Source organism: Ambystoma mexicanum, chromosome 1q, assembly GCF_040938575.1.
Source record: "Ambystoma mexicanum isolate Mex_15411 chromosome 1q, UKY_AmexF1_1, whole genome shotgun sequence".
In the NCBI taxonomy this organism is placed as follows: Eukaryota; Metazoa; Chordata; class Amphibia; order Caudata; family Ambystomatidae; genus Ambystoma; species Ambystoma mexicanum.
Window position 1 is genome coordinate 716092718 of NC_090922.1, and position 26218 is coordinate 716118935.

The following is a 26218-nucleotide window of genomic DNA, read 5'->3' on the forward strand; positions in this document are numbered from 1 at the left end:
TTAAGCTCAGGGGAAGAAGATGCAAAAATGTGTTCAAGCATGACAAGACAATTCATACCTTCGAAAGTAGAGACCTTATAACCTTCAACCCAGCCAGTCAAGTTATTTAAGGATTCAGTTACATATGATACCCAAGTACCACCTTCTTTCTTTTTGTACTCTCTGAATCTTCTTAAGTATTGGGCAGGAGTCTTTCCAAACTTTAAGCTGAGGGTTGATGAGAGTTTGCTTCAACATTGCAAAATCTGCTCTCTCGGCTTTTGACATTTCCATAATGGCACTGCAGCCAGAATGGGGCAGTCTGCAAAGTAACCAGGCAGTTTTATCAGCATTGTCAACTTGTTGAAATTCACAGGCGTACTCAAATGCATTCAGCCAGTCCGTAATGTCATTCTTTTCCTCCTACACACTGAGCAGATCCTTAGGAAACCTTGGATGAGAGGAGGCCCCAGACCCATGTCCAGGACCCTTGGATCCATTGGCAACCTGAAGCTTGGCCAGATCCAACTGGTGATCCCTGTCTTTCTGTTTTTCTGACTGGTCTTTTTTCAGTTTGGTCATGTTGAATTCAAGCCCCTTCTGCCTAAACAGCAGTTCTTGCTTCTTGAATTCAAGCATGGCCTCACCTTCAGTACTGGCAGAGGAAACACTAGACATTACATCCTCCAAATCCTCATGGGTCCCATGAACAAGTGCAGCGACAGAACTGTCAGTTCTGCCAGTGGGAGCAGCCCCACCTCCTTCTGTACTGTCCATAGGAACTATGGCACTAAACTGAGCTTCTTGCCAGTCCATGATTCTTTGGATCATTTCCATTTTTGTGCCTTGAGCAGAGACACCTCTCTCAGCACACATCTTTTTCAATGTTTCAGATTTAGAAGCATTTAAAGTTAACACGGTACTTGTTTCCATACTGTTTAATAGGACTATGGCCTTTTTCTGTTATACTACAACAATTCACTATGTGTCCTGGTAGGAATAACTTTAAAAGCCTTCACTAGTATGCAACACTGGATACCTTCAGTCCTATCCCACCGCTGTACACCAATTTGTTAAGAAGGATTCCTGAACTCTGTCCAGGAAGGGCAGAGGTTCAGAAGGCCAACCTAGTTTCTTGGAAGAGGGTAACCTCTGGACAAGCCAGACCAATCAGGGTAGCTATGGCAGGCGGTCAAGACTAAGGGCCTCATTCCAAGTTGGGCGGTAAGGGTTAATGGTCACTGGTAAGGAAACCGGTGCCGTTAAACCCTTAGCGCCCAATTCCGAGGTTCCTTAGCGGGAGCCGCATAGAACGTGTGGTCTGACTACACGTCCTTCATGGGTCCCGCTAAGGGACCAGGGCACAAATAACGGGCCTGCTATTCGCTGGCCCGTTATTAGCACCTTCCCCATTCCCATTGAGCCCTATGTGGGCTAAAATGGGAATGGGGAATGGTTGGTTGAATGGGGATTTACCAGGGCCTCCAGGGTCGGAATGACCCGGTAAGTCCCCATTCAACCAGACCAGACCCGGTTTGGGAGGCAGCCATGGTGCTAATAGCACCATGGCTACGACCCAACTCGGAATGACCCTATAACTCTCAGGAGCGGTGAGGGTGACTGAAGGACCTCAATGAGCACGCAGAGCAAGGACACTTACAAATAACTCCAGACATGTGTTCTATTAAAAAATACATTTATTACAAGGCCTTTGTAACACAGACTATAGCAAAGAATCACAGTAAAACTAAGTAAACCAATACATCACACTCAATACAATATATATACAAGACCAAGGGGGGTATAAAGGGGTGACTGCACAAAATATGTTGACAACCTAGAGGGGAAGGAGACAGGTAGGGCAGTTAGTCGTTAGGCCCAATTCAACATCAGATTTTCACCTAACTAAGAGGTAGTCCAAGCCCTAAGAAGAGGGGAGCCTTGTGCACAGTAGTACATGTATGCCAAGGCAGGCGGTTGTTCCAATGGGCAAAACAGGGTCTCTTCAGGGGGCTCTAACAGCTCTGGAAGGTGGATAAGGTGATGAAGAATAAGTTCCCACCATTCAAGAAGGACCTCCACTTGAAGACAGAGGCAGTTTGAAAGTTCAGAATGGAGTCGCTATTTCGCAATAGCAGCGGACAGGAGAGGGGCCCCCAGGGGCCACTCGTGCGTAAAGTTGGGCTCTGTCACTAGGGGCCAATGGTTGGGGTTAAGATTACTCACTGGTCCCTGAGGCAAGGAGACCCAAACTTCGGCAGGTTAGTCCCATTCGGTTGCAGGTTCGAGGGCGGCAAAAAGGACATCTCGGCACCTTTTAGTTCCTGAGTTCCAGCGAGGATTCCCAAACGGGACAGTGGCGATGTCTCTGCTCCAGGTGGATAAATCACCCCAGTGTCACTGCAGCAGGCTTCAGGGACAGGAGGGTCACAAATGCAGCGGACTTGCAAAGGACGTTGCTGCCGCAGGGCAACACGGTAACCGGGTTTACTCCGATCCGGGTGCACTCATTTCACTTCAGACCTGGAAAGGTCAAGTGTATGAAATTCAGTGTGAGGGTGCCGTGGACACAGAGCTAGCAGTACACCAAGTTCGAGGGCCTCCTCAAAACGACGGTGGAGACAGAGCAAAGGTCCTGCGTAAACTGGTCAGCCCACTGGTTGGCCCAGGGGCACTTCCGAGAAAGCTTACTTGCAGGTTTTGGTGAAAGTGCCGAGAGTAATTGGTCCCACTATTCCACTGGGTCGAAGCGTCTTCGCAGACCTTCTAGGACGACCAGATGCAGAGGGGTCCCATGGGACAACAGCGGGCTCAGGGTGCCAAACCTACCAGCTGGTCAGCGGTTCCTTGACTCAGCTTTATAGTTGCAGGATATTTCAGTCCTGTCCTTTGTTCAGGGAGTACTCAGGAGATCAACATAGTAGTGGTGTTTCCAGCCTCCTCTTATCCAAAGTGGCCTTTGCGCCAAAACAGAGAGGACCCAATGGGAGATCTGCTCACAAACAATCACTCCATATGTGGACCAATCACAGACCATGGCGGTCTCAGGCATTCAGGACACTCCAGATTCTCTGGCACCCAGGATGTGTATTGGGGCCAGACATCCCAGCCCACATACTGGTGGCGCACACACAAGGCATGCAGAAGCCCGCGAAAGCATTGGAATTCACAGGAAAATGCATGACCAAATTAGGACTGGCCCAGGTCGACTCGACCTGGGGAAGCTGAAGGGGCAAGATGGCCAAAGGACAGGACAAAGAACCTTGTGGCATGGCCATTTTGGAGCCAGGCCACCTATTTGTGCCAAACGCGGTTAACGCTGTTAACGTGGTTAACATGGCAGGAAAGGTTTAATGATAGCTGCCACCAGTCCTGTCCATGACACATCTGCACAGTTCATAAAAATTCCAGCGAGAGTATCTAGGGCCTTTCTGAAATGACTATAGACCCAAGTGTGCTGTATGGTAAGATACATTGCACACTGGTTACATGTTACACAAAAGTTGCAACATGAGAAAAGGACTAAGGGAAACAAAGTCTCCCAGTACTGACTGTCTTCAGGGCATGTCCGTTTCCCCATAAAAAGTGAGCGAAAGCCTAGAGGAGTACAGCTGAAGGCTGTGCTTCTCTGGCAAAGTCAGTCAGTGGTGTCTAAACGGCAGCAAAAAGTTTAGGGGTTGACACATGGAGGGAAAATTACAAACACATATGAAATCTTTCCTAGCAACCATCCAAGGCCAACGTATGTGCCAACTGCTGTAGGAAGGGCCTGTAAACCTGGGGTACCACCAACCTCTTGAGGGCACCAGGTTCAGGCTTAGTGGGCTCACTAACAAGGAGCTCACCCTCCCAATAAATCCGGAATGTCCTAGGCACTTCTCCGTGTGCCTGGGACAGGGCGTGTTTCCTAAGACCCGAGAGAGCAAGAGAGAGAGGGAGAGAGAGAGAGAGAGAGAGAGAGAGAGAGAGACAGAGAGAAGGGCACTCTCTCTGAGCCTTACAGAAGTCCGCCTGGGAGGGTCCCCCTTCGGCTAACAAGCATTGAAAACTGGGGAGATTTTCCAGGTTGTGTACCTCTCCCACAAGAGAGTCTTCTGGCTCTTCTCCCACAGGAGTTGAGGCTTGGATCCCCACTGGATCCATCACGGCCAGAGCATGAATCCTAATGGGTGCTGCTGGAGCAGCAGGAAGTGAAGGGGCCCCTTTCGCAGAGGCGGCCTCTTGCTCTTCCTTCTTCGTGGTGCCTTTGGTTTCCCTGTCGGCAAGGGTACTGACTCGCAGCCGGAAACGGTGTGACGTGTGATCGGGTGACCACCGCAGCAGCTACGGGTAGCCCATCCGAGATCATCCCCATTTCTACCAAATCATTACCTAACAAAATATTACCAGGGATGTTGTCCTGAACCAGGACAGGAAGCTTTGCTGTCTTGTCTCCAATCGTAATGGTGACTAAGGCTACAGGCGATAATTTGGGAGGCCCACCAGCTAACCTGGTAGTTCTCAGAGGAGCACCTAGATAGTCATCTGGATTGAGCAGGGTCCTGTCCACCACTGCCGTGCTTGCCCCAGTGTCTCTGAAGCCAGTAAAAGGCTGGCCGTTCAAGAGGACACTTCTCAAAAACCTATGGGTGTTTTAAAGGATTATCAGCAGTACTTCTGCATACTGGTCCCAGGCCCCAAGGGACACTAGAGAAATCTCTACGGGAGCACCGAATGTGATCCCAGTAGAGGAGGGTGGGACAGTGGCCTCCACTTCAGGTATAGATTGGGGTAGGTCAGGCTGACAGCCTGGACTCCAAGTGCATTACCCTTACACTTGGGGTCACCCCTCTTGTAGTCCAGGGGCCCCACAGTCCCAAAAAGTGCCAGGAGTGCAGGGTATGGGACTGGAACCACTGGGACCCTGCTTTGCAGCAGTCGGACCACTACTCTTACTCCCACCCACAAAAGACTTATCCACACTAGGTTTTTGGGTCTTAGGAGAGGAAGGTTTTGGCTTATTCAACTGTGACTGCTTTTGGGACTCAAAACAGAGAAAGCTAAAGATTTGGTAGATTGTCTCCCAGAGGTTATTCACCCAAGAACAGGTGATTGGGCTGTGTTCATGCTGGTAGAGAGATTCCCAGACCCCCCCCCCCCTTCGTTTTGCTTTTGGGACTCCTCAGCCTTCTGAGAGGTCCCCTTTTCTTTGTCCTTGTCCTTCCCACTGGAGTCCTTATGGGGCACCCAGTGGGAGACCCACTTGTCAGCCAGCCTGGCCAGCTTAAAGGGATCTAAAATGTTCTGGTCAGCAACATACTGACACAGCTCTGGTGAACGGGCTTCCGAAAAATGCTCAAAAAACAAAAGGTGTGACAATTCAACAAACGTTTTCACTTTGTAACCATCAATCCACCCCATCATGTTCATGTGCGCAGCACTCACCCAGTCAACCGAAGACACAAACTCTCATTTCTTAAATTCCCTGAACCTTTTAAGGTATTCTGTCCGTGTCTTGCCCAACTTGGCAATCAAAGCAGACTTCATGCACTCATACTGACTCCTTTCGTCCACACTCAGTTTCAGAATACAGTCATATCCAGTCTGAGGCACTCCGCTTAACAGACACTTTGCCCAATCTCTTTTATCAACATCATGATTTGCACAAGCCATCTCAAATGCTTCAATCATTTGGAGGATATCAGAACTCTCTGCATACTCACCAACCAAAAAACATACACTAGGAGTACAGGGTTGTACTTCCACCCATGGGTGCCATAAGGGTATCCCAATTGTCTGTTTACTCAACCAAAAGAGAGTGCTGCAACGCCAGGAGTCCCACATTAACTCCTGTGCGGAAAACACAGCTAAACACATATGATAAAGCAATAAAGGACAAGGATACGGAGGTCCTGTCCCTCCGATGCATTTCCAGCATCACACCTGTGTAGGTGCTTACTGATGCTCATGTGTCTGTCGCCTTTTAAGGTCACTTTGCTGTGTCGGATCATGATCTTCCTGTGAATGCAAACAAGACAATCTCCATTTGTCCTTTTCCCCATCGCCTCTGCTTGACACTGACCCTCATTTCGCAAATGACAAAGCACATTGTTTGGTGGAGGTGGTTAGGATGCACTTCACAACAGCATGGACCCAATGTAAGGTAGGGCACTCAGGGGATTTGTATGTATGTTTGGTTATACGTTGCAGTACTGTACTGATGGGCCAGTGGTAGGGTGGTGCATGATCGTGCCATAGTGGTGATATGTGTTGGTTTATTACAGTTGACAGCTGACCTTTTGGTGATCTTTCAGTGCTGATTGGCGTTGTGTATGTATCAGATGCATGCTGGTTGGGCTCTGTGTGCTGGCGGTCCTTCTGTGCACATGTCTTTGCTGGTTGGACCATCCACTGGCATGCTGGTTTGGTGCAGGACTCTTTTCATGTCACGTCCTGTGTTACTTGCATGCTGTGTCCTGCGATGTTTGGTGTTGGGTTGCAGATCCATCATGCTTGTGTATTCTACGCAGTCGAGTTCCACCTCGATTGGATGGAATTATTCATATGATATGTGCTCTGGGTATTTCTGCATTATGGATATTTGTGTTTTGGTTATTTTTTTGGATGGGTGCAGGGCAACTTAAAACATTTGTGCTTTGTCACTTGGCCATACCATGCTGTTTGCCTGCTGTGGTTCATTGTGGGATGTGGCTGTCACTCTTTAAGGTTTTCATGTTTTGTTATGTTATGTTATGTTATGTTATTTGGCATTTATATACCTGTTAGGGAGAATTCTCAAGAATGTGCTAATTTCCCTTATCTTTTGAGACCCCCGACAACTTTGCTGGATTTCTAGGATTTTTATTTTTACCTGGAAAGAGTGAGAGCCTTTTTTCACACTCTTTCATGTATTCTGATGTGTGTTTTACTTTTGTGTTCTATGGATGTGGAGTTTTTTAAAACAACTCCATAGGCATCATCTTTTTCTTGTGTGTCACACAGCACCTTCAGTGCAGTGGCACAGGACTTCCCAAGGTTTAAATGCCTTCTCTGGGACTGACTACCATCTCCCAGAGCATGTAAAGTTAAATTGACTTCACTAGTCTTTTTAAATGTACAGACCCAGCACACACTATCTTCCTATAGAGTCCTTTAGACTCAGGGGTTGCCTAGCATCCCGAGTCTAAACACTCATGTAACAGTCAAATGTTACCCTTTCTCTCTTGAAATGGCTGGTGGCAGTGGTTTAGAACAAACTACCATGATTTTTCCCAATCGCAAACACCGGTAGCTAAAAATTGGGGCAGCCATGTTTTTCAATAATGTGCAAAGACCTATCTGTAAAAACAGACTCTGGTCAACTTTTTCGTTGCCCGTTGGCAGGCTTTAGTGCTGAAGCCCTCCTCTGGCGCTTAAGTGTCTGGGGTGGACAGGATGTGAGGGAGGTGCCCGAAACCCCCTGTCCTTACTATCCTAGGAGACCTGAATGGACTCTGGCGTGATTGACTGGCTGGCTGTCTGGCAAGGACAGCCACCCTGCTGGGTAAGTGACAGCTAGTCTGGAATGAATGGGGGAAAACTGTTTAAAAGCAGGCCTCTGGGACATGGAAAGCAGAGTTGACCACTGGAACAAAAGAACCGAAGACGAGCTGAAGGAAGACAACTGCTGCAGCTCCTGGTCCACCGTTGAAGCCCTGCTGCAGGTCCGAATTGCCTGAAACTCCATCGACAGAGAAGCCGTTCAAGGTTAACTTCTTCCCTTGAGTTTGGTGGGAACAACCAACTCGCAAGTCACCTGGACACCGTCTCTATACTGGTCGAATTTTCTTCAGAGTGCTGTTGAAAACCGCATAGCCAGTGAGAGGATACCAGTTTGTGGTATTTAAGGCACTCACACCTTAAATTGATGTTTTGCCAAGCTTGTGGCCTCTTCCCTGGGCAGTGCAGGAACCTCCTGACATCCTCCTTCTTGTCCCCACAACTGAAGCTCAGGAACAGCGGGATCTGCAGGAACAACTGCCTCAGCGACAACTCTTCTTCATTTAAAAGGTACTGTGCAATTGAAGCAATACCTATGAGGACTGTTACAGCTCAGGCTGTGGCTAAGAACTTACATGGTATTTTTAACAGGGTAGGTTTTCCTAAGGAAGTTATCTCTGACAGGGGATCCAATGTTATGTCCCACTAGAACTGTGGAGTAACTCACAAGTTCTCAACTGCCTACAATCCACAGACAAATGGATTGGTAGCGAGGTTTAACCATCCAAGGAAGAGCATGATAGGTTCTTTAGATGAACCTCTTAGAATAAAGTGGGATCTTCTACTGCTATGCTTTCTGTTTGCTTACAGAGAGTCCTTCAGAAGGGAGTTGGATTTAGTCCCTGTGAGCTTCTCTATGGCCATCCAGTTAGAGGACCCTTGGTCCTGATTACTGAGGGGTTGGAGAGTGCTCCTTCCCCCAAGCCAGTGAGAGTCACTGACTATGTGTTCGGTCTCCAGAGGAGAATGTCACACATGATGGCAGGAGCATCAGATAACTTGAAAGCAGGTCAGGCTCTGGTGAAGCATTGGCATGACCAGAAGACCAACATGGTTGAGTGTACTCAAGACCAGCAAGTTCTAGTTAGGGTTCCGACAAGGCAAAGGGCATAACAGGACAAGTTGATAGGACCCTTCAAGGTTGTGGGCAAATTTGAAGAGGTCAACTACCTGGTGGACTAAGGCAATCCTAAAGAGGCTCCCAGAGTCTTTCACACCAACCGTCTAAAAGCTTATGTCGCAAGACCAGAAGCAGGAGCTTTGCTTCTAGCATCAGCTCAAGAGGATGAGGTGAATGCACCTCTAACTGTCCTACTCGGAGGACAGGCTTTAGATGAGAAGATATAAGGAGTCAATCTCTCTTCTTATTTGAAGAGCCAGTGAGAAGGATACCAGTTTGTGGACTTTAAGGCACTCACACCTTAAACCAACGTTTTGCCAAGCATGTGGCCTCTTCCCATGGCAGTGCAGGAACCTCCTGACATCCTCCTTCTTGTCCCCACGACTGAAGTTCAGGAACAGCGAGATCTGCAGGAACAACTGCCTCAGCTACAGCTCTTCTTCATTTAAAAGGTACTGTGCAATTGCGGTCAAGACATCCTTTCTGCTGCGGTGAAAGTTTGTGAAACTGTCCCATCTTTGAAGGCTTGTCCTTCCCTAAACCGACATAAAACTTTTCTTCTGACCAACTACTTCTAAAAACTGTGGAAAAGACTTAGGGCCTCATTACACGGAATGCGGTAAGGGTTTACTGGTACCGGTAAGGGCACCGGTACCGGTAAACCCTTACTGCCTTACTACGAGGTCCCTTTGCGGGACCCAACCTCAACGGCTGGTTTTACCAGCCGTTAAGGAACAGGCCGGCAAAGGGACCTTGGTGCAAATTACGGTACCACAATTTGCGGTACCGTAATTAGCTCCTTCCCCATTCCCATTGAGCCCTATAGGGGCAAAAATGGGAATGAGGAAGTGCCTTGGTGAATGGGGAATTACCACCCCCGCTCACCTTGGAGTAGGGCTGTAATTCTGCCATCCACCAAGGCGGACACAGTAAAATACCGGCGGCAACCATGGCGCTAATAGCGCCATGGTTACCGCATACCGTGTAATGAGGCCCAAAATCTTTTACTACCAGAACTGTGCTATCCTATCCAAGACTTTGAACCATTGACTTTGGCCCAGGCCTATTGAATTGAAATGCTGGTTGTAGTGAACTGAAACTATTTGCCCTACCTCTGAAAATATTTGTGCTTTAATTCTTTTAACCTTGTCTTTTTACCCCTTTTAAAAGTAACTGAAGTGTCATTTTGCTCCCACTTCAGGGGAGCTGAACTTGTTCAGAAAATGATTGGTTGTGTATTGTAGTATATTAGATTATGACATTGAGCTGCTCTTACTAGTGGAATGTTTTCCAACTTACTGTGTAAATAAATGTATATCCTTTTACCAAGAAACCTTGAGTAAGTGTTTGTTTTCACCACTGTGATTGCTGCCCCTTTGTGTAACCTCTTGTACTGCTCACTTTACTCTTGAGATAAGGCTGGCTGCTCAGTCGCTGCTACCACATTACTGTGTAGTACAGGCTTGTACCAAAGGTGAAATTGCACTTACACTTGAAGTCTTCATTGTGTGTAGTGTTCCCAAAGGGTACTGCATGTGATTCTGCCTAACAATAACGCTCTATATATCAGTGGTATGACCTCAAAGCGCTTCTGAGTTGAACGCCCTCGGGGACCGTAGTCCAGGTTAGTTGAGAGAGTAGGGTATCATTGGGTGCTTGGGTGCACTCAGTATGTGTGCAGCTGATGCGATTGGCTGATGGTAGCTGCATCCTAACATTAGGTGTGGTGGTATTGAGATCAGTCGAATGTGTGAAGTCTGGAGTTTGGGCTCCAAGATTGGATTCTGGCTGCATTAGGCCTGCTGAGGATGCATTTGTGGGCAGCTAGGCTGATTTTTCGTGGAGTAAAGCTGCGTTCTAGCAGGATGTTGAGGTGCTCATGGAGTATTGTCCGTATGTGAGCAGCTAGGTCTATATTGACTGAGGGGAGTAGCTGGTCTCTATTGTGTGTTGGTGTAGAGAGTGAGCATTGTGATAGGAGAGGATAGTGTCTGGAGCAGAGGTTTTATTCTTATGAGCCCACTGTTCCGGATTTCATTTACGCGTTTGAGATTACTGTATTCTCAATTCTATCTAAGTGTGGGATTCGCTAGCATTTACAATCATGTCCAGATGTGACGCAAGCCAATATTTACGGTTAAACAAAATGTGGCACTAGCTAACATTCGCAATCCTGTCTTGATGTAACGCAAGCCAATATCCACAGTTAAACCAAATGTGCTACTGGCTAACACTCAATCCTTTCTAGGTGTGACACAAACTCACAATCTCAAAATATGTCTAAATGTGGCACTGCCTAACATTTGCGATCCTGTCTCGGTGTGACGCATGCTGATATTTACAGTTAAACTAAATGTGGGACTGGCTAACATTCACAATCGGTCCAGAAGGGACATGAGCCAAAAGTCACAACATATCTCAATGAGGCACCAGCCAATATTCACAATCCTGTGTAGATATGACTCAAGCTAACAATCACAAAATATGTCTGAAATGTGGCACTGGCTAACATTCACAATCCTGTCTAGATGTGACTCAAGCTAATATTCACAGTTAAACTAAATGAGGCACTGGGTAACATGCACAATTCTGTCTAGATGTGCCGTGAGCTAACAATCACATAATGTATCTAAATGTGGAACTGCATAACACGCAAAATTCTGTCTAGATCTGATGCGAGCTAACAATCACAAAATATATCTAAATGTAGCACTGGCTAACATTCACAATCCTGTCTTTGTGTGACACACATTGATATTCACAGTTAAAACTAAATGGGGACTGGCTAATATTCACAATCTTGTCTAGTTGTTAAGCTGGTTAGTATTAACATTTTGGTAAGCTATGTTCTGTGGGTAGGTGGAGTGGCAGGGTTTCTGGAGTAGAGTGATTGCTCTACTCCCCACCCAGGACACACCTACTTTGATGTTTGTTGCTGGTTGACGGCTGGCCGCTGGCCTCCCCTTCTGACACCTGCGGACACTGTCTGGAGCTGCTACTGTAGGAGCTGTCCTTTGCCTTGGGGCCCTTAGCAGCAGGGGCTGCATGGGCAGAGGCCTGCCCTGGGAGGGACTGTAAAAATGCAGGAATTACCCTATCAGGGAAGGGGGACGGGAAGAGCGATCAGGGGATGAGGAAATGGGTCGGGGCACAAGGAGCGCAAATCACCTGGGGGATGATTTAAAAACAAAAATAAACAGGACCAACAATATTAATGTGAAGTATGTCTGGACAAGCTGGTGTCATGGCCACTGTGAGGGAGCACAAGGTGTGCCACAAGCAGGATCCGACCAGAACCCTGAGGGCCTTAAAACCACTGTGAAAGTGCTCTGGGCGCCTTTGGCACCAGGCTCATATGACGAAAGGAAGGGATGTTCAAACTAGTTCCCATTTATGTACATGGGCCTTTAAATCCAACATGAAAGCACCCACACAGTCTAGTTCTAAGAACCAAGCCATGCGGTCTAGTGTTTTGGGTGTGGCAGGCGTGGAACTACTTTCCCTGCTACTACTTTACATGGGCTATATAAACCACACCCTGACTGCAGAACACGCTTCAAGTTATTCTGCATCCCGCAGCGTGAGGCTCACCGTCTCCAGCTCCTGGTCTTCAGCATCTTCCTGTAATCCTGCAAGAACAAGAACAAGATTATTCTGTTTTACCTGAGAAAACACCATCCAGCACTCAGCATCTGAACTGGGCTGCAATCTGTGGAAACCGAGAGAAGAAGAAACATCACTCAACTGTGAGTACTAGCTTAAGGACTTCTGGCGATCCGCTACCACAGCTGCTGTTTGAACATTGCGACCTGCAATAACGAGAAAGGGAAAAACAATATTAGAACGCGCGCTTCCAAAACATCGAATTCCATCAGTCTTACCCGAATTCCATTGCGCTATGCCATGCTTCCATCGGAGCACCACAGAAACATCTACAAAGTAAAAGAGACATATTCAGGATCGCTTTCAATATTAAACAACCACACAGCGCTATACTTACCTTAACGGATTATGGGGGCCTGTTTTTCATCACGCTCTCATTCACTCGCAGCACCACAGCGGCCTGTGAGGAGAAGAAGAAGAAAACACAGGTAAGCTTTAAAAGACAATAAAGGCGCTGCACTTCGCACTTTCTCTTATCTAGAAAATCTCCATCTGGCACGCCAGCATCCAGACCTTCGCACCAGAAAAGAATGAGATAAAGACATTAATGAATTCCCACCATAAACAGAACAAAGACTTAAAATTAACAAATCTACCTGCCTACCAGCAGGTTCAGGGTCACAGCAGGCCTGGGCACAAGGAAGGCGAACTACACCAGTGAAGCAACTCGGGCAGCTCACCAACAAACATCAAGCGCCCCTGCACAAGAAATGCATGACGGATAGCTCACCCTACAAATAACTAAGATTCATTAGTCAGCACTGGGCAACTACGCATCAAGGGTTCCAGATCTCAGAGCCTTCCAGTGCGCCCCCGGGGATATCAGGTGAGCGTAACAGAACTCGAAGCCTTTAAACCGTATCCACCTGGGCGTCATGGAGACATCTGAAACTGATCAGTTAGCCCAGCTTCTGGGACAATTACACGCCGAGGTGCACGCAGCCCGGCAGGAAACCAATCCCTTAAGACGAGAGTTAATACTCACAAAAGACCGTACTGATGAACTAAGCAAACAGCTACTGCAGACACAGGCGGGGCAGGCTCCATTGCCTGGATTCAACCCATCCGTTGCTACACCATCATCAGTCAATCCAGTAAAGATAACGTTGCCGGGAGCAGTACCCCTGGCACCACCAGAACGGTTTAATGGAGACCCCAGAAGGTATGCAACATTCATGAACCAGTGCCGCCTCCATTTTCTTTGTAAGCCTGGGGCTTTCCCAAACGACCAGGCGAGGGTGGCCTTCGTGTTATCATATTTGAGTAGAAGTGCCACAGACTGGTCGGTACCTTTAGTGAGCCGGGATGACCCATTACTGCAGAACTTCAGGGGTTTTCAACAGGAGATGGAAAAGTTATTTGCTCGACACTTGCATGGACAAGCTCTTGATAACGAACTCCTGTCCCTCCGCCAAGGGAATCAAGATTTGCTGACTTATATTGCCACCTTTAATAGACTGGTTGTAGAAGTGGGGTGGCCAGAAGATAAAAGAACCACGTTGTTTCATCGGGGCCTACGAGGAGACCGGAAGGATGTCCTTGCTCAAGTGGTAGACCCACCTAAAGACTGTGCATAGTTTATCAATCTGGTAGTTCAGTTGGACCACAGATTACAGGATCGAAGAACAGACCGAAGTAGACTCGAAAATCGTGCCATGTACATACGTTCAAAAGATAATGTTCAACGTCCACAAGAAAATACCACAGAACCCGTGCAGATTGGAGGAGTACGATCCCCTTTAACCAAGGGTGAAAGAGACAAGAGAAGACAGCTACAGTTATGCTTATACTGCAGTAAATTGGGTCACTACCTCAAAGAATGCCCAGTGAAACCTCCAAGGAAGGTGGTAGGCGCTACAGAGAAAGAAGATGATGGAAAGGAATTGGAAAACTACCAAGCCCGGCAAGCGTAGAGGTCCGGTTCCTGAGCGAAAAGGATGATTCACAGACCTCACATTTCGCCCTACCAGCAACCTTGATCAATCATCAACGACTGTCACGGATGCATGCCATAGAGACATATATAGACAGCGGAGCAGTTGGTAATTACATAGATCGAGATCTGGCAACAGAAATGGGACTTCCCTTATGTACAAAACCAACAACTGAAAGGTAACTACTGTTGACGGTACAGAAATTGCTTCGGGACCAGTAACCCAATTCACAACAGAATTAACCCTTCTGTGTCAGGATGGACATCAAGAAGCAATCACGTTTGACCTCATCAAAGCTCCTCAGTTCCGGTTGATCTTAGGGATGCCATGGTTAGTAACTCACAATCCCCACATGGACTGGCGTGCAAAGAGACTGACCTTTTCTGACGAATGCGCCCATGCTTGCTACCCAAAAACTATATCACAGCCAAACCTGAAATCTGTTCAAGGAATAGCATAGGGGATCACGGAACCAATGGACACCTAAGCAAAAGAATATCAGGATTATTAAGATGTATTTCAGAAGAAACAGGCTAACACATTACTGCCACATAGGCCGTATGACTGTCAGATCGACCTGATACCTGGCGCACAGGTTCCTTGTGGTCGAATTTATGCACTTATGGAAACCGAAAATCTCCACTTGAAGTCCTATCTGGATCAATACCTGGCTAATGGGTTTATCCACCCGTCAAAGTCACCGGCAGCCTCTCGCTTATTCTTCGTACCCAAGATGGAAGGAGATTTGAGGACTTGAATCGATTACTGCACACTTAATCAAATCACAATAAAAAAACTTTACCCTTTGCCCCTTATCCCAGAACTGTTGGATCAAGTCAAGGATGCCCGTATCTACACCAAACTAGACCTCAGAGGAGCATACCACCTTGTACGTGTTAAGAAAGGGGATGAATTGAAAACCACGTTTCGCACCAAGTAGGGCCTGTACGAATATCAGGTAATGCCTCCCGGGCTGTGTAACGCTCCCGCAGCGTTCCAACACTTCATGAATGACGCATTACTGGAATTAATCGATGTCTGTGCCCTGGTCTATATTGACAACATCCTGGTGTATTCCCCCTCTGAAAGAGATCATGTGGAACATGTTCGCTCAGTCCTTGCAAAACTTTGCCAGTACAAACTGTACGCTAAACTCGAGAAATGCTCCTTCCATGTCACCAAAGTTGAGTTCCTCGGTTTTGTTCTCTCGCCAAAGGGAGTCAAGATGGATTTACACAAAGTAGATGCCATTCTTATTTGGCCGTCACCTTCTTCACTTAAAGGAACCCAAAGCATGCTCGGCTTTGCAAAATTTTATCGCCGATTTATTCCAGATTTCTCACAGATAGTCCACCCAATCACATTGTTACTGAGAAAAAACAACAAACATTCCAGTGGACTGAAGAGGCGGAACAGGCCTTTCAAGAACTCAAGAAAAGATTCACCTCTGCGCCAATTTTACGCCATCCTCGCCCTGATCTCCCCTATGTAGTGGAAACTTATACTTCCAGCGTAGCTATGGGAGCAGTTCTCTCTCAAAGAGATCCAGAGACAGGCCAATTACACTCCGTGGCCTTTTGGTCACGTAAATTCTCACCACCAGAACTTAACTATGCAATTACAGAGAAAAAATTGTTGGCAATAAAATCAGCCTTCAAAGCCTGGCGGCAGTATCTATTAGGTGCCAGACATACCATCACAGTAATAACAGATCACCAAAACCTTCAATACCTAAAGTCAGCAAAAGCCCAATCGTCACAACAGTTGTGGTGGGTTCTATTCTTTGCAGAATACGATTACGTAATAACATACCGACCGGGAGTTCGGAATGGGAAGGCCGATGCCTTGTCTTGTATGGGTGTTGAAGAGAAAACGAACAGTACCCGGGACCCTTTTGCCATCATCCCAAGTGATAAACTACTGGGACTCACCACCACATTGACTCTGAGTGAACTTCAAGATAAGATTCAAACCTTAATGAACCCTGAGATCTTGCAGAAATGGAATTCCCAAAATGAACATCACATGGTTCTGGATGGATTACACTACTTCAAGGAATGACTATTTCTACCAAGTAAAGATCTGCAAGAATTGGTCATGTCTAGTTATCACGATTCGCTATTGAAGGCCATTCCGGAATTGCTAAGACTCTAGCCAAGGTTAACGGAATTATTGGTGGTGAACCTGGAATAAGGACATTGCTTGATTTGTTCTATCCTATGGGATATGTGCACAGAATAAATCACAAAAACAGAAACCAGCTGGCCTCCTACAACCACTGGATATTCCACCGGCTCCCTGGCATACTCTTTCTCTTGATTTTATTACGGACTTACTTCCCTGTCAAGGTTTTAATACCATTCTAGTGGTTGTAGACCTGTTCTATCAAATGGCATATTTCATTCCATTCAAAGGACTTCCTAATGCTACCGGTCTGACAAAAGCATTTCTTGAACAGATAATAAAACTGCATGGTTTCCCCTCAGTCCTAATCTCAGATCGTGGAAGCCAATTCGTATCCAACTTCTGGAGGAAATGTTGTCCCATGGCACATATTGATGTTTGATTATCCACTAGCCATCACCCCCAAACGGATGGACAAACAGAAAGAACAAACTAGACATTAGAACAGTATCTAGGTTGCATGCTGCATCAAGTGGATGAGAATCTGAAAGATGTGTTATGGATAGCGGAATACGCATACAATAACTCCATACACAACAGCACGGGACAAAGCCAGTTCTACACAATATACGGAAGACATCCACGTACCTCTGAACTAGACTACCCGACAACCTTGGAAATGTCAGCTTTAAAGACTCTACACACAAGCATAACCCAAGCCTTCAAAAGGACAAAAAAAATTCTGAGACCGGCATCGATAGAAGCTCCCGATTACCAAGTTGGAGATGAAGTCTGGTTGGCATCAAAACATGTGCCCATAAAAGGTACCGGGACCTTTCGTCCATGATATCTAGGACCCTATACCATCAAATCGGTGGTCAATCCGGTGGCCGTCAAGTTAGCCTTACCACCAAGCATGCAAATTCATCCGGTGTTCCATGTGTCACTTGTAAAACCTGTACAACTAGGAACCCGAGTCTTAACACCATCAAAACCTGTGCTAGTTCATTACAATAATGAATTTGAAGTTAAAAACATCCTAGATTCGAAACGTACCAGATCTAAGCCATACTATTTAGTGGACTGGAAAAGGTACGGGCCTCAAGACAGAACTTGGGAACCAAGTGAAGATATTCACGCACCATGTCTGATTAAAAGTTTTCACCTGGATAACCCCACCAAACCCGGACCGGACAGGAAGGATACCATGAGAGGGGCCTTAGGGGGGAGTGCTGCCATGACCACTGTGAGGGGGCACAAGTTGTGTCACAAGCAGGCTCCCACCAGAACCCTGAGGGCCTTAAAACCACTGTAAAAGGGCTCCTGGATCCAGTCCTGGCACCTTTGGCACCAGGCTCATATGTTGCAATAAAGGGCTGTCCAAACTAGGTCCCATTTATGTACATGGGCCTTTAAATTCAACATGGAAGCACCCACACAGTCTAGTTCTAAGAATCAAGCCATGCGGTCTAGTGTTTTGGGTGTGGCAGGCCTGGAACTACTTTCCCTGGTACTACTTTACCTGGGCTATATAAAGCACACCCTGACTGCAGAACACGCTTCGAGTTATTCTGCAAGCCGCGCAGCGTGACGCTCACCTTGTTCAGCTCCTGGTCTTCAGCATCTTCCTGTAATCCTGCAAGAACAAGAACAAGATTATTCTGTTTTACCTGAGAAAACACCATTCAGCACTCAGCATCTCAACTGGGCTGCAATCTGTGGAAACCAAGAGAAGAAGAAACATCACTCACCTGTGAGTACTAGCTTAAGGACTTCCGGCTAAGCGCTACCACAGCTGCTGTTCGAACATTGCGACCTGCAATAACGAGAAAGGGAAAAACAATAACAGAACGCGCGCTTCCAAAACATCGAATTCCATCAGTCTTACCTGAATTCCATTGCGCTATACCATGCTTCCATCCGGAGCACCACAGCAACATCTGCAAAGGAAAAGAGACATATTCAGGTTTGCTTTCAATAATAAACAACCGCACAGCGCACTACTTACCTTAACGGATTCCGGGGGCCGGTTTTTCATCACGCTCTCATCCACTCGCAGCACCACAGCGGTCTGTGAGGAGAAAAAGAAAACACATGTTAGCTTTTAAAGACAATAAAGGCACTCCGCTTTGCACTTTCTCTTACCTAGAAAACATGCCTCTCCATCTGGCACGCCAGCGTCAAGACCTTTGCACCTGAAAAGAAGGAGATAAAGACATTAACAAATTCCCACCATAAACAGAACAAAAACTTACAATTAACAAACCTACCTGTCTACCAGCATATTCGGGGTCACAGCAGGCCTGGGCCCAGGGAAGGCGAACTGCACCAGTGAAGCAACTCGGGCAGCTCGCCAACAAACGTCAGGTGCCCCTGCACAAGAAACGCAGGATGGAGAGCTCACCGTACAAATAACTAAGATTCATTATTCAGCACTGGGCAACTACGCATCCAGGGTTCCAGCTCTCAGAGCCTTTCAGACGCCCCCGGGGATATCAGGTGAGCGTAACAGCTGGATCGGTATTTGCAGGCCCCTGACACTTTGGCCTGCTATTAGTATGGGTCCTGCATGTGGCTGCGATTGCAACCCCTTATGCACCTCTATTCGTATTCCATGATGTGTGGCTATATTATGTAGGATTCAACATGCCAGTATGATATTCTATGACACAACTGTTGCATACAACAGTACTCCACCTGAATTCTTGAGGCAGCAGAAGCATGATTTCAGCCCTCCAAAAGTGCATTTGATTATGCCTCTGGTCGCTATGTGTGCTGTATTGTAACAGAACTTCAATGGAGTGAAGGGGTTTCGGATAGTCATAATCAGGAATGCTGGAAGCGGGTATGCACTGTCCTCTGTGGATGACCACGAGAACACTTATTGGTTTTAGGATGTCATGGTATGGTGGTTTGGATTTGATGTGGACCACAACCTGTTTATTTTTATGTGTGTGTGCAGTGTGATACTCACCAATGAGCCACTTGTTTCCAAATGTTCCAGATGCCAGTGTCTGGTGGATGGGGGAAAGGCCTAGTATGTAGATGTCGTGGGTGCATCTATGGTAGTTTGCTTTCACATGCATTATGTGTCCCTTGACATCACAAATGACCTGCATGTTAAGCAAATGCCAGTTTTTATGATTCCGTTAGATGTTTTCGGTGTCTCGTGGGGGCTGTAGTGCAACATGTGTGCAATCTATTGCCTCAAGTACCCGTGAGAACTGGGTAATGGCATAGAATTATTTTGCCACTCTTTGGATTGCCTGCACTTTGCATGGCATGTCAATGTGGATGTGTACACGTGCAATGATGCAGCCTTGGATCTGCTTGAGGCAGCATGACTGTGTGGGCTAGGAGATACCACCAACTATTCCTGTGGTCCATTGGAATGTGCCGGTGCCAAGGATTACATGGGCAGAGAAGCGGTATGTGCCATAAACATCCACATTGGGTATGCCGAATAGCGTTGTGCATGTATGGTGGATTCTGGCCCTCCTTCTCCTTCACCTCCTCCCATGTAGCAGTAGGTATGCGAGCAATGCAGGGACCAGCATAGTACAGGTCTTTTGCTACGTTTGCACGGCAGGTTCTCTTTCAGGCAATTGCACGATGCAGTCTCACATTGCGCCTGCTCACGTGTGGTGGTGGGTTTGTGGAGCATTTTAGTTGGCGTGGGTCCAGAGGTTATTCTGTCAATACGGCCTTGTTTGTTTGAGCATTTACTGGGTGCCTACATCCCCACGCGCATGTTATCCCTCATGTCTCTGTTTTAATTAGTGGGTTTTCATATTCCCCCGTTCTTGTTGTTTGCGCTGGACAGTCCTGTGCGCCTCACGCAAGGTGTGCAGATGTGGTGCACGGTGCTGGATTCCAGCGCAGAGGCAGATCTATAAATCGTTGGGTTTATTATTGGCACTATTTACTTTTGCGCTGCACAATTTCTTCTGTAAATCAGGCCCAGAGAGGTGAGCGGAAGAATCTGGCAGGTGTGTATGCAGGTGAAATTCCCTTTTTTTTAAGTGGCAAAAAAACAATTTGTAGGGCTAATTCTCAATAAAGAGCCATTTGAATGTATGACCCACAGGCATACCTTTTTTACCAGAATGCCTTTGTGGTCTCTCCAATGCTGCAAATCATCACAGAGGGAGGAATAATGTTTAAACATGACAACATGTTCAGTCAAACGCCAACTTTATTTCGGAATTGCAGGCAGCCCATAACGGTGCATGCAAGATGACATAATGAAAACATTTGTAAGTACAAAAACCATGCACACAGTGTTCATTGTACAATATTGCCTAGAGTCTATAATACAGTAAGTAGGATCATTACAATAATGAATTCCAGTAAATTCTGTTCAACTATTCCTGTCGGCTTGAAATGAGGCCTCTTGACAATCAAAGTATTCAATCATTATCATCTGTCGGTATGGCAACTGTGGAAACAGAACACAATAATTGCCAGACTAATATTACATTTGACCCTCCTATCTCCGCACAACTTTAAAAACCTGCTCTATGTTGAAATGAGCCTGAAGCCGTGCTTTTCTAACCTTCAGCACGCACGTTTTGAACCTGCACATTTGATAGCTTTTGCCATGAGTTGACAGGTTTAGCAGACAGTGTGTAGCTTCCCTGATATGCCTGAATGTGTGTGGTGGTCAGAGTCGTAGCAACCACCCCTCTGCTGGGTCAAATAGCATCTTCACAGCAGTAGACAGTTTTTCCGGACTTCCCGTCCACTTATTGCACACTTGCAAGATACATCACTTATCTCCTTTCTTGACCTTTTTGCTTTACAATTTCTATGCATGACCTTGATAATATGTTTCTTTCGTGTAATTTGGTCACCTGGGTCTAAATGTTGTGGGTATGCCACAATGTGCAAACATTGTAAACAACTGATAACAATACATTTATCCAAGTTGGGGGTCGTCCTTCGCCTCATGTGTTGATCTGTAATTTATGTGTTGTCCTCCTGTGTCATCTGTTGTGCTAACGCATCCCAAAAATTAAACCAATCCCCCCACTCCTCCAGAATCTTTTCGTATTGCCCAGTCACATCAGCCTTCCTGTTTACACAGCTCTCTTACGAGTGTTTTTTGCAATGAGTCATTTCCCAAGGACCAGTGCCTCTTCTACATATTGATGCCTGCCACCACAATCAAGTCCACTGTGTAGGGGATGTTATTCCTGACTGCACTGTTATTTTCCAGCAATCTCTTCAAGAAATGTACAACTTTTCTCTTCAATCCTTTTTGATAACCAAGGATGCATGTTGCACTTCCATAAGTAAGTTGTGTAAGCTATAACATTGTACCCGTTGCATGTAACATACAGAGTTCATATCTTTTACGTTGGGAAGCCCAATGAAGTGCTTCTGATAATCATATTCCTACGTAGTCAAATAGGTATGTCACTTCTAATGCATGGCTTTCTACCTCATTCTGCAAACTAGGTTTCCTATGCTGACCGATTACCATTATGTTTGTTTTTGCAGTGTTAATAACATGCTGGATACTTACATCTCTATTTAAAGGCCGTCAACCAATTGGATAGGGACTTCTTCATTTTAGCCAATAGTGGTGACTGTGTATCCGCATGCTACAATATCGTTGACACGTATCAGTGTCAAACAATATCAGAATGTGTCATGCTCTTATTTTGGGGGCATCTTTCAGTGTTTGTCATAGCAGGTCATCTAGGGCATTGGTGTGAGTTATAAACAGCAGAGGTTCTAATGCACATGTCTGCTGTACTCATCCAGAATCCCTCATTCACCAAGACCGACAAAGATCACCCTAGCTTTCAGCATAAAAGCAATTAAACATTTTAGAAAGTGCTAAGTAAGGCCCGTAGTTTGTCCCAGTTAACTAAGTTGAATGCACACAGTACATGAACAAAGGCCAACAAAAGATGTTCTTTCCTAATCTCTCGATATGTGTATATCAATTGATGTAAAGTAAAAATTGGTAAAATACTCTGCTCTAAACCCCAGTTGACAGGGTGATAATATCCCCTACGTCTTTGCCCATTTCTCTACTCTTTTATGGTATGAAACCAAAAAGATTTGCATGACTATTCAGGAGAGAAATTGGTCGGTAGGAGCTAGGGCCGGTTGTTTACCCTTGTTTAACCATGGTACATATATCTGCAGGTCTCCATGAATCCATGATCCTTAATGTGTAATTTCTTACATGCAATACTGTTGTGAGGGCAGCACCACATAGGTCTACATTTACATTGTGAAACATCTGGGAGATGCAGTCTGGCCCCAGAGCCTTAGCTGATGTTCACTTGCCAATTGCTATCATTACTTCCGTTAGGCAGAATCATATGCAGTACCCTTTGGGAACACCACACACAATTAAGACTGCAAGCGCAAGTACAAATTCCCCTTTGGTACAAGTCTGTACTATACAGTAAAGTGGTAGTGATGGCTGAGCAGCCAGACTTATCTCAAGAGTAACGTGAGCAGTATCAGAAGTTACACAAAGGACAGCAATTGCTATGGTTCAAACACACACTGACTCAAGCTTTCTAAGTAAAAGAATATACATTTATTTACACCATCAGTTATTCATTGAACAATTCACTAAAATAAAGCAGCAGAAAATCAAATCACAATCTTAATAAACTACACAACATCCAATGCATTCTGGACAAGTTAAGCTCAAAATGAAGTGTGAGCAAAATGCACTCCAGCTATTTAAAAAGAGAGGCAAGGACAAGGTTATTCAACATCAAGCAGCACCAACAAGTAATTAGGCAGGGCAATCTAGAAAAGGCTTAGTACAACTAGGATTCAAATCAATAGGCCTGGGCCAATGTTAATGGTTCAGATTCTTTGCAGAGGATCACAAAGTTCAGAGTAGTTCGCAGTTAAGTCTTTGCCAAGAGTTTGAAACGAAGTTGGTCGGCAAAAAAGTTATTTAAAAGAGTAGAGAAGGACAAGCCCTCAGATTATCGAAAGATTTAAAACACTTTCACCACGGTCGGACGGAACAAAAGACCGGATTTTAACAGTACCTTAGTAGAAGAAGAATGCTGTAGCTGAGGCAGAAGTTTCTGGCAGGTCCTGCAGGCTCACGGTTCCTGAAGTGACTGTCGGACTGACAAGAAGGTGGAAGACAGGAGGGTCCTGAACTGCCCAGGGAAGAAACCAGCAGCAGAGAAAAGCAACGAATAAAAGGTGCGCTCCTTTAAAGCCAAACAGGGTCTGGTCCTCCTGGCTATCCGGTTCACAGCAGCGGTGCACAGCAAATTTCGACCAGGGGAGCGAGGCCTTGCTTGGTGTTTGGCAAACTGGTTGGTCCCACCAGCTCAAGGGAAGAAGATTCCTTGCAGATCTTCTCTGTCGTCGAAGTTTAGGAGATTCGGACCGGCAGCAGGGCTTCACTGGGAGGTTCAGTAGTTGCAGTAGTCCTCTTCCTTCAGCTTCTCTTTGGCTCTCTCGATCCAGTGGTGACTCTGCCTTCCAAGTCCCAGACCTGCTTTTTATGCAGTTTTACCCTATTCACACAGCCTGGCTGTCAATCACACAGCAGGGTGGCTGTCCTGGCAGAACAGTCACCTCGCCAATCAAACAAGAGTGTGAATTGGGTATTCATGGAAACCCAGTGCGGGGGGCCTAAAACCCCTACCTCACTTCCTGTCCACCCAGACTCTCAGGCACCTAAGGATGGCTTCTGTGCAGAAGCCCTCCAAGGGACGGCGGAGAAAGGTACCAAACCTGGTTTGGCGCGCAGAGTAAAACATGAGAAAGACCTTTACAAAAAGAAATGGCGAATAAACCCAGCCGGAACCAAATAAAATTAAAAGGGGTCCAGCGGATTAAAGTTCGAGGCTACTTACATAGCCTAAAACAGCACCAAGGTTATTTTCATAGTCCGTGGTAGGAAATAAATGGTAGATACCACTTCCACCAGCCAAATCTTAAAGAAAGGGGAACAACATAATGTTCCATGAGAAACAGACAAAAAGGGATAATTAGTAACCCTTTCCAGTACTCTATGGAAGATAGTTTGTACTGGGTCTGTGAATATAACAAGACTAATAAAGTAAATGGCAACTTTACATGTTCTGGGACACAGTAGTCAGTCCCAAAACATGGATTTTAAAGTGGGAAGCCTGAAAAAGACAACCCTGTGTCACTGCACTAAAGTTGCTGTGTGACACACCGTAAAAAGATGATGCCTATGGAGTAGGTGAGACTCCACAGTCTATGAACACAACAATGTAAAACACACAGCAAAACACATGTAAGAGTGGGAAAAAAGGCTCACATTTTTACCAGGTGGAAAAACTAAATCCTAGAAATCCAGCAAAGCTGCTGAGGGACTCAGAAGGTAAGAGACATTAGCCATTCTGGAGAATTCTCCATTAAAATTTCTGGTATTGTTATGGGGGTCATAATCAATTGCATATCCCTGCACTATACTACAATAGGATGGAAAAACTATCTATATGTTAGATGTCGGCGATATGATGATCTGAAATGAGAACAGGTTCTGGAAAGGAATGACCCCATTTCATCTTTGAGCAACATCCTGTTCAAATTGATGCTTTATCTGCTAATACCTGTTTCCAAAGGATCCCAAGCATTCATATTACTCTTGGCAAAATGGGGTGATCATGAGTATATTCCCATACAAAAAAAGAAGGTTGTGAGCATACTCAGCATGGGAAATTATCACAAAATTCATCACTTTCCCCCAGGATTCCATATTTGCAAATGTCAAATGTATTGATGGAGCAGAAGGTATTGAGATATATGAAGGTGCTGATGGGGAGTCCAAAGGTTGTCCCAGTTTTAAAGTGCAGCTACCCATTGGAATCATCAATCATTATTTCCCTGCCCTGCCCCGCCACATTGCTGTTGGTCTGGAACCATGTGTGCTATTGTTCCATCCATCGTCAGTCATCAATTATTCCTTCATATCCTGCATTAAAATACCCTGTGATGATACAGCACCAGTGGGTTCTTCAGGTCTGGTGTACTGATATCCTCCAAATTTGGCACCAGCACCTCCACCCTTCTGAAACCCTACAAGAGTGTATCAGAAGCGGAATGATACACATGAATACGAATCAAAACACACAACATATCAATGTCTTTCATACATGCATAATCCTTCTGGCAGTAATTTCTCGAAACTCCCAGATAAGGGATTGTGATAGCGATATCAACAAACCAACCAAAGGACTTCCTCTGGCATCGTGCTTGGCAATTCCCATAAGTAGTATAACCATTTAACTGAACGGGCTCTATTGAGCAAGTGTCTTGCATTCATTTAATTTTAAACTCAACAATCCAATCTACCCGTTCACTATTCATTAGGTATTTAGTTAATTCGGCAATGGTTCAGGAAAAACATGCAATTTGCAAGTCTTTAAGTTTTACCTTTGAGAGGTTATTTTGTTTGGTGAGAATGGAGGGTGTATCTCTTCAAATATGGTGTTTACTGCTCTCCTAGGTTGAGGGGAACAATGCAGGCCATTTGAATGACCCATGGATACCCCTTTTTGTTTCTTTCCCAATCAACACAATCCTGTTCACTGCTATATCGTTCAATACTCAATTTTTAAATATTGTCTGCCTCTCCAGACTGATCTGTTCACTGTGTCTGGTTCTCTTATAATTGGGTTCTCCTTCGGGGAATATCAATTGATCAGCCTAGTCCAATGTGCAGAGAGCTCCACAATGTATTTTTCATTTCAAGGTACTTCTTCCTCTGCATGTCATGGATCTGCAGATCTGAGTTCCGGCAGCGGAACATTAGGTTTGTATGTACATTGTTGAAATAGTCCACAGTATAATATCATAGAGGGTAAAGGGCAAGTAGCGATAACATGCTTATGTCTGTGGTGTCATAAAA